This window comes from Crinia signifera, chromosome 12 (assembly GCF_055691185.1).
Source record: "Crinia signifera chromosome 12, ASM5569118v1, whole genome shotgun sequence".
Lineage (NCBI taxonomy): Eukaryota > Metazoa > Chordata > Amphibia > Anura > Myobatrachidae > Crinia > Crinia signifera.
Window position 1 is genome coordinate 69,119,287 of NC_139228.1, and position 16,706 is coordinate 69,135,992.

Consider the following 16,706-nt stretch of genomic DNA (forward strand, 5'->3'; position numbering starts at 1 on the left):
TAGCACACATCCAAAATGTGTTACTGAAGTGAAAGAAGTTGATTGTGGTGCATGGTTTTGAAACCGCAGTCAGAAAAAAAACACATCCATATCAACATTTTTATAACCCCTTTCGTTTTGGTCAAAAATGAAAATTCTAAAAGTTCCTGTTTTTCTGCTTTAAACTCTAGGTACACATCCAAAATGTATTACTGAGTTGAAAGAAGAGGATTCTGGTGCATGGTTTTGAAACCGCAGTAAGAAAAAAAATCACATCCATATCAACATTTTTATAAACCCCCGGACCTGTCGTTTTGGTCAAAAAATGAAAATTCTAAAAGTTCCTGTTTTTCTGCTTTAAACTCTAGGTACACATCCAAAATGTATTACTGAGTTGAAAGAAGTGGATTCTGGTGCATGGTTTTGAATCCGCAGTCAGAAAAAAAAATCACATCCATATCAACATTTTTATAAACCCCCGAACCTGTCGTTTTGGTCAAAAAATGAAAATTTTAAAAGTTCCTTTTTTTCTGCTTTAAACTCTAGGTACACATCCAAAATGTATTACTGAGTTGAAAGAAGTTGATTGTGGTGCATGGTTTTGAAACCGCAGTCAGAAAAAAAATTACATCCATATCAACATTTTTATAAACCCCCGGACCTGTCGTTTTGGTCAAAAATAGAAAATTCTAAAAGTTCCGGTTTTTCTGCTTTAAACTCTAGGTACACATCCAAAATGTATTACTGAGTTGAAAGAAGTGGATTCTGGTGCATGGTTTTGAATCCGCAGTCAGAAAAAAAAAATCACATCCACATCAACATTTTTATAACCCCCGGACCTGTCGTTTTGGTCAAAAATAGAAAATTCTAAAAGTTCCGGTTTTTCTGCTTTAAACTCTAGGTACACATCCAAAATGTATTACTGAGTTGAAAGAAGTTGATTCTGGTGAATGGTTTTGAAACTGCAGTCAGAAAAAAAATCACATCCATATCAACATTTTTATAACCCCCGGACCTGTCGTTTTGGTCAAAAAATGAAAATTCTAAAAGTTCCGTTTTTTCTGCTTTAAACTCTAGGTACACATCCAAAATGTATTACTGAGTTGAAAGAAGTTGATTGTGGTGCATGGTTTTGAAACCGCAGACAGAAAAAAAATCACATCAATATCAACATTTTTATAACCCCCGGACCTGTCGTTTTGGTCAAAAAATGAAAATTCTAAAAGTTCCTTTTTTCTGCTTTAAACTCTAGGTACACATCCAAAATGTATTACTGAGGTTGAAAGAAGTTGATTGTGGTGCATGGTTTTGAAACCGCAGTCAGAAAAAAAAACACATCCATATCAACATTTTTATAACCCCTTTCGTTTTGGTCAAAAATGAAAATTCTAAAAGTTCCTGTTTTTCTGCTTTAAACTCTAGGTACACATCCAAAATGTATTACTGAGTTGAAAGAAGTTGATTCTGGTGCATGGTTTTGAAACCGCCGTAAGAAAAAAAATCACATCCATATCAACATTTTTATAAACCCCCGGACCTGTCGTTTTGGTCAAAAATAGAAAATTCTAAAAGTTCCTTTTTTTCTGCTTTAAACTCTAGGTACACATCCAAAATGTATTACTGAGTTGAAAGAAGTTGATTGTGGTGCATGGTTTTGAAACCGCAGTCAGAAAAAAAAATTACATCCATATCAACATTTTTATAAACCCCCGGACCTGTCGTTTTGGTCAAAAATAGAAAATTCTAAAAGTTCCGGTTTTTCTGCTTTAAACTCTAGGTACACATCCAAAATGTATTACTGAGTTGAAAGAAGTGGATTCTGGTGCATGGTTTTGAAACCGCAGCCAGAAAAAAATCACATCCATATCAACATTTTTATAACTCCCAAACCTGTCGTTTTGGTCAAAAATAGAAAATTCTAAAAGTTCCTTTTTTTCTGCTTTAAACTCTAGGTACACATCCAAAATGTATTACTGAGTTGAAAGAAGTAGATTCTGGTGCATGGTTTTGAAACCGCAGTCAGAAAAAAATCACATCCATATCAACATTTTTATAACCCCTTTCGTTTTGGTCAAAAATGAAAATTCTAAAAGTTCCTGTTTTTCTGCTTTAAACTCTAGGTACACATCCAAAATGCATTACTGAGTTGAAAGAAGTGGATTCTGGTGCATGGTTTTGAATCCGCAGTAAGAAAAAAAATCACATCCATATCAACATTTTTATAAACCCCCGGACCTGTCGTTTTGGTCAAAAAATGAAAATTCTAAAAGTTCCTGTTTTTCTGCTTTAAACTCTAGGTACACATCCAAAATGTATTACTGAGTTGAAAGAAGTGGATTCTGGTGCATGGTTTTGAATCCGCAGTCAGAAAAAAAAAATCACATCCACATCAACATTTTTATAACCCCCGGACCTGTCGTTTTGGTCAAAAATAGAAAATTCTAAAAGTTCCGGTTTTTCTGCTTTAAACTCTAGGTACACATCCAAAATGTATTACTGAGTTGAAAGAAGTGGATTCTGGTGAATGGTTTTGAAACTGCAGTCAGAAAAAAAATCACATCCATATCAACATTTTTATAACCCCCGGACCTGTTGTTTTGGTCAAAAAATGAAAATTCTAAAAGTTCCGGTTTTTCTGCTTTAAACTCTAGGTACGCATCCAAAATGTATTACTGAGTTGAAAGAAGTTGATTGTGGTGCATGGTTTTGAAACCGCAGTCAGAAAAAAAATCACATCAATATCAACATTTTTATAACCCCCGGACCTGTCGTTTTGGTCAAAAAATGAAAATTCTGAAAGTTCCTTTTTTCTGCTTTAAACTCTAGGTACACATCCAAAATGTGTTACTGAGTTGAAAGAAGTTGATTGTGGTGCATGGTTTTGAAACCGCAGTCAGAAAAAAAACACATCCATATCAACATTTTTATAACCCCTTTCGTTTTGGTCAAAAATGAAAATTCTAAAAGTTCCTGTTTTTCTGCTTTAAACTCTAGGTACATATCCAAAATGTATTACTGAGTTGAAAGAAGTGGATTCTGGTGCATGGTTTTGAATCCGCAGTCAGAAAAAAAAATCACATCCATATCAATTTTTATAAACCCCCGGACCTGTCGTTTTGGTCAAAAAATGAAAATTCTAAAAGTTCCTGTTTTTCTGCTTTAAACTCTAGGTACACATCCAAAATGTATTACTGAGTTGAAAGAAGTGGATTCTGGTGCATGATTTTGAAACTGCAGTCAGAAAAAAAATTAACATCCATATTAACATTTTTATAACCCCCGGACCTGTCATTTTGGTCAAAAATTGAAAATTCTAAAAGTTCCGTTTTTTCTGCTTTAAACTCTAGGTACACATCCAAAATGTATTACTGAGTTGAAAGAAGTTGATTGTGGTGCATGGTTTTGAAACCGCAGTCAGAAAAAAAAATCACATCCATATCAACATTTTTATAACCCCCGGACCTGTCGTTTTGGTCAAAAAATGAAAATTCTAAAAGTTCCTTTTTTTCTGCTTTAAACTCTAGGTACACATCCAAAATGTATTACTGAGTTGAAAGAAGTTGATTGTGGTACATGGTTTTGAAACCGCAGTCAGAAAAAAAATCACATCCATATCAACATTTTTGTGTGAGTTTTTTGTGTGTGTGTTTTTGTGGGTTTTTTTTGTGTGTGTGTGTGTGGTTTTGTGTGTGTGTGTGTGTTTTGTGTTTTGTGTGTGTGTGTGGTTTTGTGTGTTTTATTGTGTTTTGTATTTGTGTGTGTGTGTGTGTGTTTGTGTGTGTGTGTGGTTTTTTGTGTGTGTGGTTTTTTGTGTGTGTGGTTTTTTGTGTGGGTTTTTTTTGTGTGTGTCTGTGTTTTTGTGAGTGTTTTTGTGTGTGTGTGTTTTTCTGTGTGTTTTTTTTGTGTATGTTTGTGTGTGTGCGTGTTATTTTTTGTGTGTGCGCGTGTTTTTGTGTGTGTGTTAGTGTGGTTTTTTTTGTGTGTGTTTTTGTGTGTGTGTTTTTGTGTGTGTGTTTTTGTGTGTGTGTGTGTGTTTTTGTGTGTGTGTGTTTTTGTGTGTGTGTGTGTGTTTTTGTGTGTGTTTTTGTCTGTGTGTGTTTTTGTCTGTGTGTGTGTTTGTCTGTGTGTGTTTGTCTGTGTGTGTTTGTCTGTCTGTGTTTGTCTGTCTGTGTTTGTCTGTCTGTGTTTGTCTGTGTGTGTTTGTCTGTGTGTGTTTGTCTGTGTGGGTTTTTCTCTGTGTGGGTTTTTCTCTGTGTGAGTTTTTTTGTGCGCGTGTGTGTTTTTGTGCGTTTGTGTGTTTGTGAGTGTATGTGTATTTTTGTGTGTGTGTTTTTGGTGTGTGTGTTTTTGTGTGTAATTTTGTGTGTGTGTGTGGTTTTTTTGTGTGTGTTATTTTTGTGTGTGTGCGTGTTTTTATATGTGTTTTTGTGTGTGTGTTTTTGTGTGTGTGTTTGTATGAGTGTGTGTGTGTGTGTGTTTTTGTGTGTGTTTGTGAGTGTGTGTGTGTTTTTGGTGTGTGTTTTTTTGTGAGTTTTTGTGTTTGTTTTGTGGTTTTTTTGTGTGTGTGTTTTTGTTTATGTTTTGTGTGTTTTTTGTGTTTTTGCGCATGTTATTGTGTGTGTGTTTGTTTTTATGTTTGTTTGTGTGTGTTTTTTTTGTGTGTGTGTGGTTTTTGTGTGTGTTTTTTGTGTGTGTTTTTTGTGTGTGTTTGCGTGTGTTTTTGTGTGTGTGTGTTTTTCTGTGTCCGTGTGTGTGTTTTTGTGTGTGTGTGTGTTTTTGTTTGTGTGTGTGGTGTGTTTTTTTGTGTGTGTTTTTGTGTGATTGTGTGTGTTTTTGTGTGCGTGTCTGTTTTTGTGTGTGTTTTGTGTGTGTGTGTTTGTGTGTGTGTTTGTAAGTGTGTGTGTTTTTGTGTGTTTTTTTGTTGTGTGTGTTTGTGTGTGTGTTTGTCTGTTTTTGTGTTTGATTTTGTGTGTGGTGTGTTTTTGTGTGTGTGTGTGTTTGTGTTTGTTTCTGTGCATGGTGTGTTTTTGTGTGTGTTTGCGCGTGTTTTTGTGTGCGTGTGTGAGTTTTTCTGTGTGTTTTTGTGTTTGTTTTTCTGTGTGTGTGTGTTTTTTTTATGTTTTTTTTGTGTGTGTGTGTGTTTTTGTGTGTGTATTTTTTGTGTGATTGTGTGTGTTTTTGTGGTTGTATGTTTGTTTTTTGTGTGTATTTTGTTTGTGTGTTTGTGTGTGTGTTTTTGTGGGGTTTTTTGTGTGTGTTTGTGTGGTTTTGTGTGTGTGAGTCTGTTTGTTTGTGTGTGTTTTTGTGTGTTTTTTGTGTGTGTTTTGTGTGTTTTGTGTTTTTGTGTTTATTTTTGTGTGTGGTGTGTGTTTTTATGTGTGTGTTTTTGTGTTGATTTTGTGTGTGGTGTGTTTTTTGTGTGTTTTTGTGTGTGTTTGCGCGTGTTTTGTGTGCATGTGTGTTTTTGTGTGCGTGTGCATTTTTGTGTGCGTGTGTTTGTGTGTTTTTCTGTGTGTGTGTTTTTGTGTATGTGTTTTTTGTGTGATTGTGTGTGTTTTTGTGTGTGTATGTGTGTTTTTGTGTGTATGTTTTTTGTGTGTTTTTCTGCTTTAAACTCTAGGTACACATCCAAAATGCATTACTGAGTTGAAAGAAGTGGATTCTGGTGCATGGTTTTGAATCCGCAGTAAGAAAAAAAATCACATCCATATCAACATTTTTATAAACCCCCGGACCTGTCGTTTTGGTCAAAAAATGAAAATTCTAAAAGTTCCTGTTTTTCTGCTTTAAACTCTAGGTACACATCCAAAATGTATTACTGAGTTGAAAGAAGTGGATTCTGGTGCATGGTTTTGAATCCGCAGTCAGAAAAAAAAATCACATCCACATCAACATTTTTATAACCCCCGGACCTGTCGTTTTGGTCAAAAATAGAAAATTCTAAAAGTTCCGGTTTTTCTGCTTTAAACTCTAGGTACACATCCAAAATGTATTACTGAGTTGAAAGAAGTGGATTCTGGTGAATGGTTTTGAAACTGCAGTCAGAAAAAAAATCACATCCATATCAACATTTTTATAACCCCCGGACCTGTTGTTTTGGTCAAAAAATGAAAATTCTAAAAGTTCCGTTTTTTCTGCTTTAAACTCTAGGTACACATCCAAAATGTATTACTGAGTTGAAAGAAGTTGATTGTGGTGCATGGTTTTGAAACCGCAGTCAGAAAAAAAAACACATCCATATCAACATTTTTATAACCCCTTTCGTTTTGGTCAAAAATGAAAATTCTAAAAGTTCCTGTTTTTCTGCTTTAAACTCTAGGTACACATCCAAAATGTATTACTGAGTTGAAAGAAGTGGATTCTGGTGCATGGTTTTGAATCCGCAGTCAGAAAAAAAAATCACATCCATATCAACATTTTTATAAACCCCCGGACCTGTCGTTTTGGTCAAAAAATGAAAATTCTAAAAGTTCCTGTTTTTCTGCTTTAAACTCTAGGTACACATCCAAAATGTATTACTGAGTTGAAAGAAGTGGATTCTGGTGCATGGTTTTGAATCCGCAGTCAGAAAAAAAAATCACATCCATATCAACATTTTTATAACCCCTTTCGTTTTGGTCAAAAATGAAAATTCTAAAAGTTCCTGTTTTTCTGCTTTAAACTCTAGGTACACATCCAAAATGTATTACTGAGTTGAAAGAAGTGGATTCTGGTGCATGGTTTTGAATCCGCAGTCAGAAAAAAAAATCACATCCATATCAACATTTTTATAAACCCCCGGACCTGTCGTTTTGGTCAAAAAATGAAAATTCTAAAAGTTCCTTTTTTTCTGCTTTAAACTCTAGGTACACATCCAAAATGTATTACTGAGTTGAAAGAAGTGGATTCTGGTGCATGATTTTGAAACTGCAGTCAGAAAAAAAATTCACATCCATATTAACATTTTTATAACCCCCGGACCTGTCATTTTGGTCAAAAATTGAAAATTCTAAAAGTTCCGTTTTTTCTGCTTTAAACTCTAGGTACACATCCAAAATGTATTACTGAGTTGAAAGAAGTTGATTGTGGTGCATGGTTTTGAAACCGCAGTCAGAAAAAAAAATCACATCCATATCAACATTTTTATAAACCCCCGGACCTGTCGTTTTGGTCAAAAAATGAAAATTCTAAAAGTTCCTTTTTTTCTGCTTTAAACTCTAGGTACACATCCAAAATGTATTACTGAGTTGAAATAAGTTGATTGTGGTACATGGTTTTGAAACCGCAGTCAGAAAAAAAATCACATCCATATCAACATTTTTGTGTGAGTTTTTTGTGTGTTGTTTGTGTGTGTGTTTTTGTGAGGTTTTTTTGTGTGTGTGTGTGGTTTTGTGTGTGTGTGTGTGTGTGTTTTGTGTTTTGTGTGTGTGTGTGGTTTTGTGTGTTTTATTGTGTTTTGTATTTGTGTGTGTGTGTTTGTGTGTGTGTGTGGTTTTTTGTGTGTGTGGTTTTTTGTGTGTGTGGTTTTTTGTGTGTGTTTTTTGTGTGTGTCTGTGTGTTTTTGTGAGTGTTTTTTTGTGTGTGTGTGTTTTTCTGTGTGTTTTTTTTGTGTATGTTTGTGTGTGTGCGTGTTATTTTTTGTGTGTGCGCGTGTTTTTGTGTGTGTGTTAGTGTGGTTTTTTTGTGTGTGTTTTTGTGTGTGTGTTTTTTTGTGTGTGTGTGTGTGTGTGTGTGTTTTTGTGTGTGTTTTTGTCTGTGTGTGTTTTTGTCTGTGTGTGTTTTTGTCTGTGTGTGTGTTTGTCTGTGTGTGTTTGTCTGTCTGTGTTTGTCTGTCTGTGTTTGTCTGTGTGTGTTTGTCTGTGTGGGTTTTTCTCTGTGTGGGTTTTTCTCTGTGTGAGTTTTTTTGTGCGCGTGTGTGTTTTTGTGCGTTTGTGTGTTTGTGAGTGTATGTGTATTTTTGTGTGTGTGTTTTTGGTGTGTGTGTTTTTGTGTGTAATTTTGTGTGTGTGTGGTTTTTTTGTGTGTGTTATTTTTGTGTGTGTGCGTGTTTTTATATGTGTTTTTGTGTGTGTGTTTTTGTGTGTGTGTTTGTATGAGTGTGTGTGTGTGTTTTTGTGTGTGTTTGTGAGTGTGTGTTTTTGGTGTGTGTTTTTTTGTGAGTTTTTGTGTTTGTTTTGTGTTTTTTTTGTGTGTGTGTTTTTGTTTATGTTTTGTGTTTTTTTTTGTGTTTTTGCGCATGTTATTGTGTGTGTGTTTGTTTTTATGTTTGTTTGTGTGTGTGTTTTTTTTGTGTGTGTGTGGTTTTTGTGTGTGTTTTTTGTGTGTGTTTTTTGTGTGTGTTTGCGTGTGTTTTTGTGTGCGTGTGTTTTTCTGTGTCCGTGTGTGTGTTTTTGTGTGTGTGTGTGTTTTTGTTTGTGTGTGTGGTGTGTTTTTTTGTGTGTGTTTTTGTGTGATTGTGTGTGTTTTTGTGTGCGTGTCTGTTTTTGTGTGTGTTTTGTGTGTGTGTGTTTGTGTGTGTGTTTGTAAGTGTGTGTGTTTTTGTGTGTTTTTTTGTTGTGTGTGTTTGTGTGTGTGTTTGTAAGTGTGTGTTTGTCTGTTTTTGTGTTTGATTTTGTGTGTGGTGTGTTTTTGTGTGTGTTTTTGTGTTTGTTTCTGTGCATGGTGTGTTTTTGTGTGTGTGTTTGCGCGTGTTTTTGTGTGCGTGTGTGTTTTTCTGTGTGTTTTTGTGTTTGTTTTTCTGTGTGTGTGTGTGTGTTTTTTTATGTTTTTGTGTGTGTGTGTGTGTTTTTGTGTGTGTATTTTTTGTGTGATTGTGTGTGTTTTTGTGGTTGTATGTTTGTTTTTGTGTGTATTTTGTTTGTGTGTTTGTGTGTGTGTTTTTGTGGGGTTTTTTGTGTGTGTTTGTGTGGTTTTGTGTGTGTGAGTCTGTTTGTGTGTTTTTGTGTGTTTTTTGTGTGTGTTTTGTGTGTTTTGTGTTTTTGTGTTTATTTTTGTGTGTGGTGTGTGTTTTTATGTGTGTGTTTTTGTGTTGATTTTGTGTGTGGTGTGTTTTTTGTGTGTTTTTGTGTGTGTTTGCGCGTGTTTTGTGTGCATGTGTGTTTTTGTGTGCATGTGTGTTTTTGTGTGCGTGTGCGTTTTTGTGTGCGTGTGTTTGTGTGTTTTTCTGTGTGTGTGTTTTTGTGTATGTGTTTTTTGTGTGATTGTGTGTGTGTGTTTTTGTGTGTGTATGTGTGTTTTTGTGTGTATGTTTTTTGTGTGTTTTTGTGTGTGTGTTTTTGTGGGTTTTTTGTGTGTGTTTGTGTGGTTTTGTGTGCGTGTGTGTGTTTTTGTGTGCATGTGTGCGTGTGTGTGTTTTTGTGTGTGTGTTTTTGTGTGTGTTTTTTGTGTGTGTGTTTTTGTGTGTGTGTTTTTGTGTGTATGTGTGGTTTTGTGTGCATGTTTTTTGTGTGTGTTTTTGTGGTTTTTGTGTGTGTGTTTTTGTGTGTGTGTTTTTGTGTGTGTGTGTTTTTTTGTGTGTGTGTTTTTTTTGTGTGTGTGTTTTTTTTGTGTGTATGTTTTTTTTGTGTGTGTGTGTTTTTTTTGTGTGTATGTTTTTTTTGTATGTTTGTGTGTGGTTTTTTATGTGTGTTTTGTTTGTGTGTGTTTTTTTGTGTGTGTTTTTTTGCGTGTGTTTTTTGTGTGTTTTGTGTGTGTTTGTTTTTTTGAGTGTGTTGGTGTGTGTGTGTCTGTGTTTTCGTGTGTGTTTTTGTGAGTGTGTGTTTTGGTGAGTGTGTGTTTTTGTGAGTGTTTTTGTTTTTGTGTCTTTTTTGTGTGTGTGTTTGTGTGTGTGAGTGCGTGTTTTTGTGTGTGAGTGCGTGTTTTTATGTGTGCGTGTTTGTGTTTTTTTGTGTGTGTTTAGGTGTTTTTGTGTTTGCTTTTGTGTGTGGTGTGTTTTTGTGTGTGGTGTGTTTTTGTGTGCGTGTGTGTTTTTGTGCGTGTGCGTTTTTGTGTGCGTGTGTTCGTGCGTTTTTCTGTCTGGTTTTGTGTTTGTTTTTGTGTGTGGTGTGTGTTTTTGTGTGTGGTGTGTTTGTGTGTGGTGTGTTTGTGTGTTTGTGTGTTTGTGTTTTTGTGTGTGTATGTGTGTTTTTGTGTGTATGTTTTTTGTGTGTTTGTGTGTGTGTTTTTGTGGGTTGTTTGTGTGTGTGTGTGTGGTTTTGTGTGTGTGTCTGTGTGTGTTATTGTGTGATGGTTTTTTGTGTTTTTTTGTGTGTGTTTTTGTGTATTTGTGTGTGTTTTTTTTTGTGTGTGGTTTTGTGTGTGTGTTTGTGTGTGTTTTTGTTTGGTGTGTTTGTGTTTTTGTGTGTGTGTGTTTTTGTGGGTTGTTTGTGTGTGTGTGTGTTTGTGTGGTTTTGTGTGTGTGTCTGTGTTATTGTGTGATGGTTTTTTGTGTTTTTTTGTGTGTATGTTTGTGTGTGTGTCTGTTTTTTTTGTAAATGTGTGTTTTTGTGAGTGGTTTTGTGTGTGTATGTGTTTGTTTTTGTGTGTGTGTTTGTGTGTGTTTGTGTGTGTTTTTGTGTGTTTGTGTGTGTTTTTGTGTGTGAGTGCGTGTTTTTGTGTGTGCGTGTTTGTGTTTTTTTTGTGTGTGTGTGTTTTTGTGTTTTTTTGTGTGCGTGTGTTTTTGTGTGTGCGTGTTTGTGTTTTTTTTGTGTGTGTGTGTGTTTTTGTGGGGTTTTTTTGTGCGTGTGTTTTTGTGTGCGTGTGTTTCTGTGTTTTTCTGTGTGTTTTTGTGTGCGTTTTTGTTTGTGTGTGTTTGTGTGTGTGTGTTTGTGTGTTTGTGTGTGTGTGTGTTTTTGTGTGTTTTTTTGTGTGTGGTTTTTGTGTGATTGTGTGTGTGTTTTTGTGTGTGTGTGTGTTTTTGTGTGTAATTTTTTCTTGTGTGTTTTTGTGGTTTTTATTGTGTGTTTGTGTGGTTTTGTGTGTGTCTGTGTGTTTTTGTGTGTGTTTTTGTGTTTTTTGTGAGTGTTTTTGTGTATGTGTTTTTTTGTGTTTGTGTGTGTGTTTTTGTGTGTGTGTTTTGTGTGTGTGTGTTTTGTGTGTGTTTGTTTTTTTTGTGTGTGTCTGTGTGTTTTAGTGTGTGTTTGTATTGTGTGTGTTTTTGTGTGTAGTTTTGTGTGTTTGTGTTTTTTAGTGTGTGTGTGTTTTTCTTTTGTGTGTGTGTGTTTATGTGTGTGTGTGTTTTTTGTGTGATTGTGTGTCTTGTTTGTGTGTGTGTTTTTGTGTTTTTTTTGTGTGTGTGTTTGTGTGGTTTTGTGTGTTTGTGTGTGCGTGTGTTTTGTGTGTGTGGTTTTGTGTGTTTTTGTGTGTGTTTTGTATTTTTTTGTGTGTGTGTTTTAGTGTGTGTGTGTTTTTGTGTGTGTTTGTGTGTGTGTTTTTGTTGTGTGTGTGTTTTTGTGTGTGTGTTTTTCTGTGTGTGTTTGTGTGTCTGTGTTTTTGTGTTTTTTTGTGTGTGTGTGTGTTTTTGTTGTGTGTGTGTTTTTGTGTGTGTGTTTTTCTGTGTGTGTTTGTGTGTCTGTGTTTTTGTGTTTTTTTTGTGTGTGGTGTTTTTTATGTGTGTGTGTTTGTGCGTGTGTTTGTGTGTGCGTGTTTTTGTGTGTGTGCGTGTTTTTGTGTGTATGTTTTTGTGTGATTGTGTGTGTTTTTGTGTGTGTATGTGTGTTTTTGTGTGTGTGTTTTTTTTTTTAAAAATAATTTATTTATCCAATTTCAGATACAAACATCAGACATGAACGTATATTATACTTGTCCACATTTAAAAAACATACAGTACATAAAAAACACATACTACATATAAAGACAATCACAAATACATACAATCAATCAGATCTTATATAGATAGATTTCTAGGTTTCGGACTCTATCTCCTAGCTTTTAAGGTTTTTTGGTTTCAAGTTTTCGTTTTACCTAGTTTTCTAAGAAGGTTCCTATAGATTTACCTTAATACTCCCATATGTTATTTAACATTTATACATCTTTTATGGCCTCCCAGAAGGCATCTCCCTCACGTTCTATATATTGTTTCCAGACTTCCCACTTTTTAAGTGTTTTCACGTTTCCTATCGAATCGTTTGTCTCCATTCTATAAGCATAATTTATTTTATTTACTATCAATATAATGGGTGAATTTTTTTCTTGTCTCCAATACTGGGCTATTGCCGTTTTTGCAGCTATAAACGCTTGATTTAAAAAATATGCATTTGTCTGCTTTCTATCTTGTGTATCAACGTGAAGTAGTGCCTTCTGGGGGGTCAATTCCACTTCTTCTCCTAGTACTTTTATTAGTAAAGCTCCTACTTCTCTCCAGACCTCTTGTACTTTATTACATGTCCAAAAAATATGTATTAAATCTGCGCTCCCCCCCCCGCATCTCCAACACACATTTATTTGCTGAGGATGTATCTTATTTATTTTTTCTGGGGTGTAGTACATTCTATGCAGTAGCTTCATATATCTTTCTATATGTGTGATGGATTTAGTCATCTTGTGTATTGTCGAGAAGGTCTTCTCCCATTGTTCTTCATTAATTTCGAGATCTAGGTCTTTCTCCCATCTAAGCTGTCCCTTCATTTTTCCTTCTATTTTATTATTTATCAAAGTTTTATACCAGAAGGTAATCCCTGCTGGTTGATATCATCCCCTTATTCTATTAATTACGCTATTTGTCAATTGTTTTAACTCTTCTTCTTTTATTTGTTGTTTATTTACCCAGCTTCTTATTTGTAGATATTTATAAAAATCTATTGTCATTACTCCATATTTTTGTTGGAGTTGTGCAAATGGAATTACTCCCTCTTTGTCCATTATATTTTCCAGAGTGTCTTTAATTGCTTTTGGGGTATCATTGCTTATTTTTCTCATATTTGGTGGTATCCAAATTAAGTCTTTTATCCCAAACTCTCCCATTAATTCTTCTTCTAGTTTTACCCAAGGTTTCTCTTCCCCTCTTCTTATACTTTCTGGGATCTGGTTCAGAGGGATGCGGTCATCTATTAGAATGAACTTAGGTCTACAGTCATTAGGTCGACCCCACTAGGTCGACTGGCAGGAAGGTCGACCTGACTTAAGGTCGACATGACTTAAGGTCGAATTTGCATAAAGGTCGACATGAGGAAGGTCGACTGGTCATAAGGTCGACATGGGTTTTTCACTGTTTTTTGAGCCGACATGTGCCGACAGGCGGTATTTCATGCCCTACCATCCACTAGGGCGTGGTGGGAGAATAAAATAGTGTGCCGAGCGCAGCGAGGCACCGTGCCCGAAGCATTGCGAGCGAAGCGAGCGATGCGAGGGTCCGATTCTCATTGCCAACTGTGTCCATGTCGACTGTGTCGACATTCGGATCAAAAAACAGAGAAAAACCCATGTCGACCTTATGACCAGTCGACCTTCCTCATGTCGACCTTTATGCAAATTCGACCTTAAGTCATGTCGACCTTGGCCCATGTCGACCTTAAGTCAGGTCGACCTTCCTGCCAGTCGACCTAGTGGGGTCGACCTAATGACTGTAGACCTAAATGCAGTCTGACGAATGATCCCATTCCGGTTCAGAATACATGCCTGTTGATATATTTGTATATCGGGGAGCGCCACTCCTTCTTTTGTTTTTAGTTTTATCAAGTGTTTTTTGCAATTATTGCCTTTTTATCTTGCCAAATGTATCTATTTATTATTGTGGAGCACTCTTGGTATTCCCCTAAACAGATATAGTAGTTTGGGTAATAGAAACATTTTCATTGTTGCTATTCTGCCCATCCATGTTATTTCTTTATAGATCCAGTCTCTGGTTTTTTTTTCCAGTTGTTTTAGTAGAGGCATGTAATTGTACTCTATTAAGTCTGATTCATTAGCTACCAAGTTCACTCCCAAATATTTTATGGACTTATCTTTCCACTGGAAGCTATATGTCTTTTTAAGGTTCTCCACTACTCCTATCTCTATATTTATTGGTAATATTTCTGTCTTGTTTTTATTTAACTTATAATATGAGACCTTTGTGTATTGATCTATTATTTGCATTAACTTGGGTATTGAAGTCTGGGGTTCAGTAAGAAGTATCAGCACATTGTCTGCGAACAGTAGTGTCTTATGTTGTTTTCTATTAATCTCAGGAGCCTCTATCGATTGTGTACCTCGTATTGTTTCTGCAAAGGGTTCTATTGCCAGTACAAATATGATTAGCGATAGTGGGCAGCCTTGTCGTGTCCCATTAGTGATGGAGAATTTGGGGGATATACAAGAATTGCACAACACATGCGCTTCCGGGACTGAATATAATGCCATTACAGCTTTTAAAAATTTCCCTATCATCCCAACCTTTTTAATACCTCTTCCATGTAGCCCCAATGGAGCCTGTCAAAGGCTTTTTGTGCGTCTAGTGACATTACCATTAGGGGTTTGTCTTTTTTTATATGGAAGCGTTTGTATGTTTTTGATGTTTTTTATTGTCGATTTATCCATATGTGGGTCTAGTGTAGCGTTTAGGTCTCCTAACATAATTATTGTTTTTTTTGCTACTTGTTTTAATTTTTAATACATTTTTTTTAAAAAACGTCCTGGGCCGAGTTGGGTGCATATATTGCTATAAGGGTTACTTCTTGATCTTCTAATACCCCATTAAGTATTATGTACCTGCCTTGTTTATCAACTATTTGAGTTTCCAATTCAAATTTTACGGTCTTTTTAAAGAGGATTGCCACCCCTCTTTTCTTACATACATCGCTAGCAAAATAGGCCTTTGTATAATTGTGGTCCCCCAATTTGGGAGCTGCGATCCTAGAGAAGTGGGTCTCCTGTATGGCCGCCACCTCGATTTCATGTGTATGTAAATATTGGAGGACTCTTTTCCTTTTTTGGGGCGAATTCAAGCCCTTTGCATTAACCGTCAGTATTTTAATCATAGTTATTTTTCTTATTTTTGCCTTTTCCTGCTTTTCCTTTAAACTTCTTATCTAACCTTTCCAACCTTCTTTTTGTTTCCGATCCCTGAATCTGACCTTTCAACACATATTCTAAGTTCTGATTGTTACATTTACATCTACACTTACATACATCCATTTTTTGTGCTCTTTCGTTATTTCTAGAGCCTTGGTCTCTATCCATCGAGACTCCTTTGTTTACAGGGGGTAGTGGCTTGCCAACCATACGCCTACGTTCATTACTCTATATTCATGCTCTTCTCTTCCAGAGTGTGTTTTTACTTTTCCTTTATTTTCCCTACCCTTCCCTCCTCCCATCTTCCTTTCCCCCTCCTTCACTCTTCTACTCTGCCTCCCTTTTCTTCAGTCCCTTCCCCGCCCCCTCCCCCCCCCCAAAATAAAAAAAATTAAAATAAAAAAACACAACAGAAAAAAAGAAACCCCCTCCTCCAATCCCCTTTCTTCTGCTATCAATTATATATTATATATCTTATGCTAACACTCTCCTCAGAGTACCAATTAATCTTATTACAATATAGCACATACTGTAATGTTAATATTTTCCCTATTGGAGTTTATCTTGTATTTTATGTTGTTTCCCTCTTTTTTTTATTGCTTCTGTACCTCCTTTCGATATTTCCCTACATTTTTCATAATATTATACAACATAAGCCAGCCAAGTAAAAAAAAAAAAAAAAACATAGTGCCCAATTCACAATCAATACTTAATTTTCATAATCATCGTCCTAGTATTGTAGATCTTATCTTTATTCTGTGTACGATAAGCTTATGTATATCTAGCTTATGTATCTACTCACCCGTGTTGACATATCCTGCCACTACGTACATTAAATCAGTTCTGTGAAATATATGCCAAATCTTTCCTTTCCTTCTTTCATATATGTATATCCTATGTTCTATTCATCACTCATTTATCTTTTTCCCCTGATTAACTTGGTGGACCCATGCATTTTTAAATTCCATCCCATGAAATTCGTGATACTGTAACACAGGAAAACCACACTTTTCTTCCCATAATAATAGATAGATAAATGAATGAGCGAGGCAGAGTGCCTTAGAAAAGGGAATAGAGGCGACTTCAAGTAGTTATACCAGGATATAACGACATATCAATATACGGTTAGTTTGTATATTGTCACTTTGCACATAAAAAATACAATCTTCACCAAGGAGCTAGGGGGGTAGGGGAAAAAATTTCAAAAAAAGAGTAAAAAAAAAAAGGAATGTCAATTCTGTTTCTGTGTTGACACTTTCATCATAGTGCCTATTAGCGTGTTTCAATGTAGCACATAAAATAATATTACCCAAGTAAATGGTGTAAAATTCACTATCAAATAGTTGATTTTCTAAATCACAGTGCTATATATCTAATCTCTATCCTGTGCTTGATAGCCCCTCATTTATATATATACCTGTGTGCACGGGTACACCCATAAACCTACATGTACACACCTATACCCACCTACATGCATCTTTGTGTCAGCTCACACGTGTCGACATATCCTACCGACATGCCGGCTAGGTCAATTCAATGCAATATGTGCTAAATTTTTCCCTTCCTTCTTTTCTATCCTATAATCCCCTTATCTCTCATTTGTCCTTTTCCCTACTTCATTTGGTGGACCTATACCTCTTTAAATTCAATCCTATATAATACATGGTGCTATAAAAAACAAGGAATAAAAATAAAAAATGAAAGAGACCAAAGTGACTTCAAGTAAACATAATAAGAAAATTTTTAGATAGGTCATAGTGATGTATCAATATATGATTAGG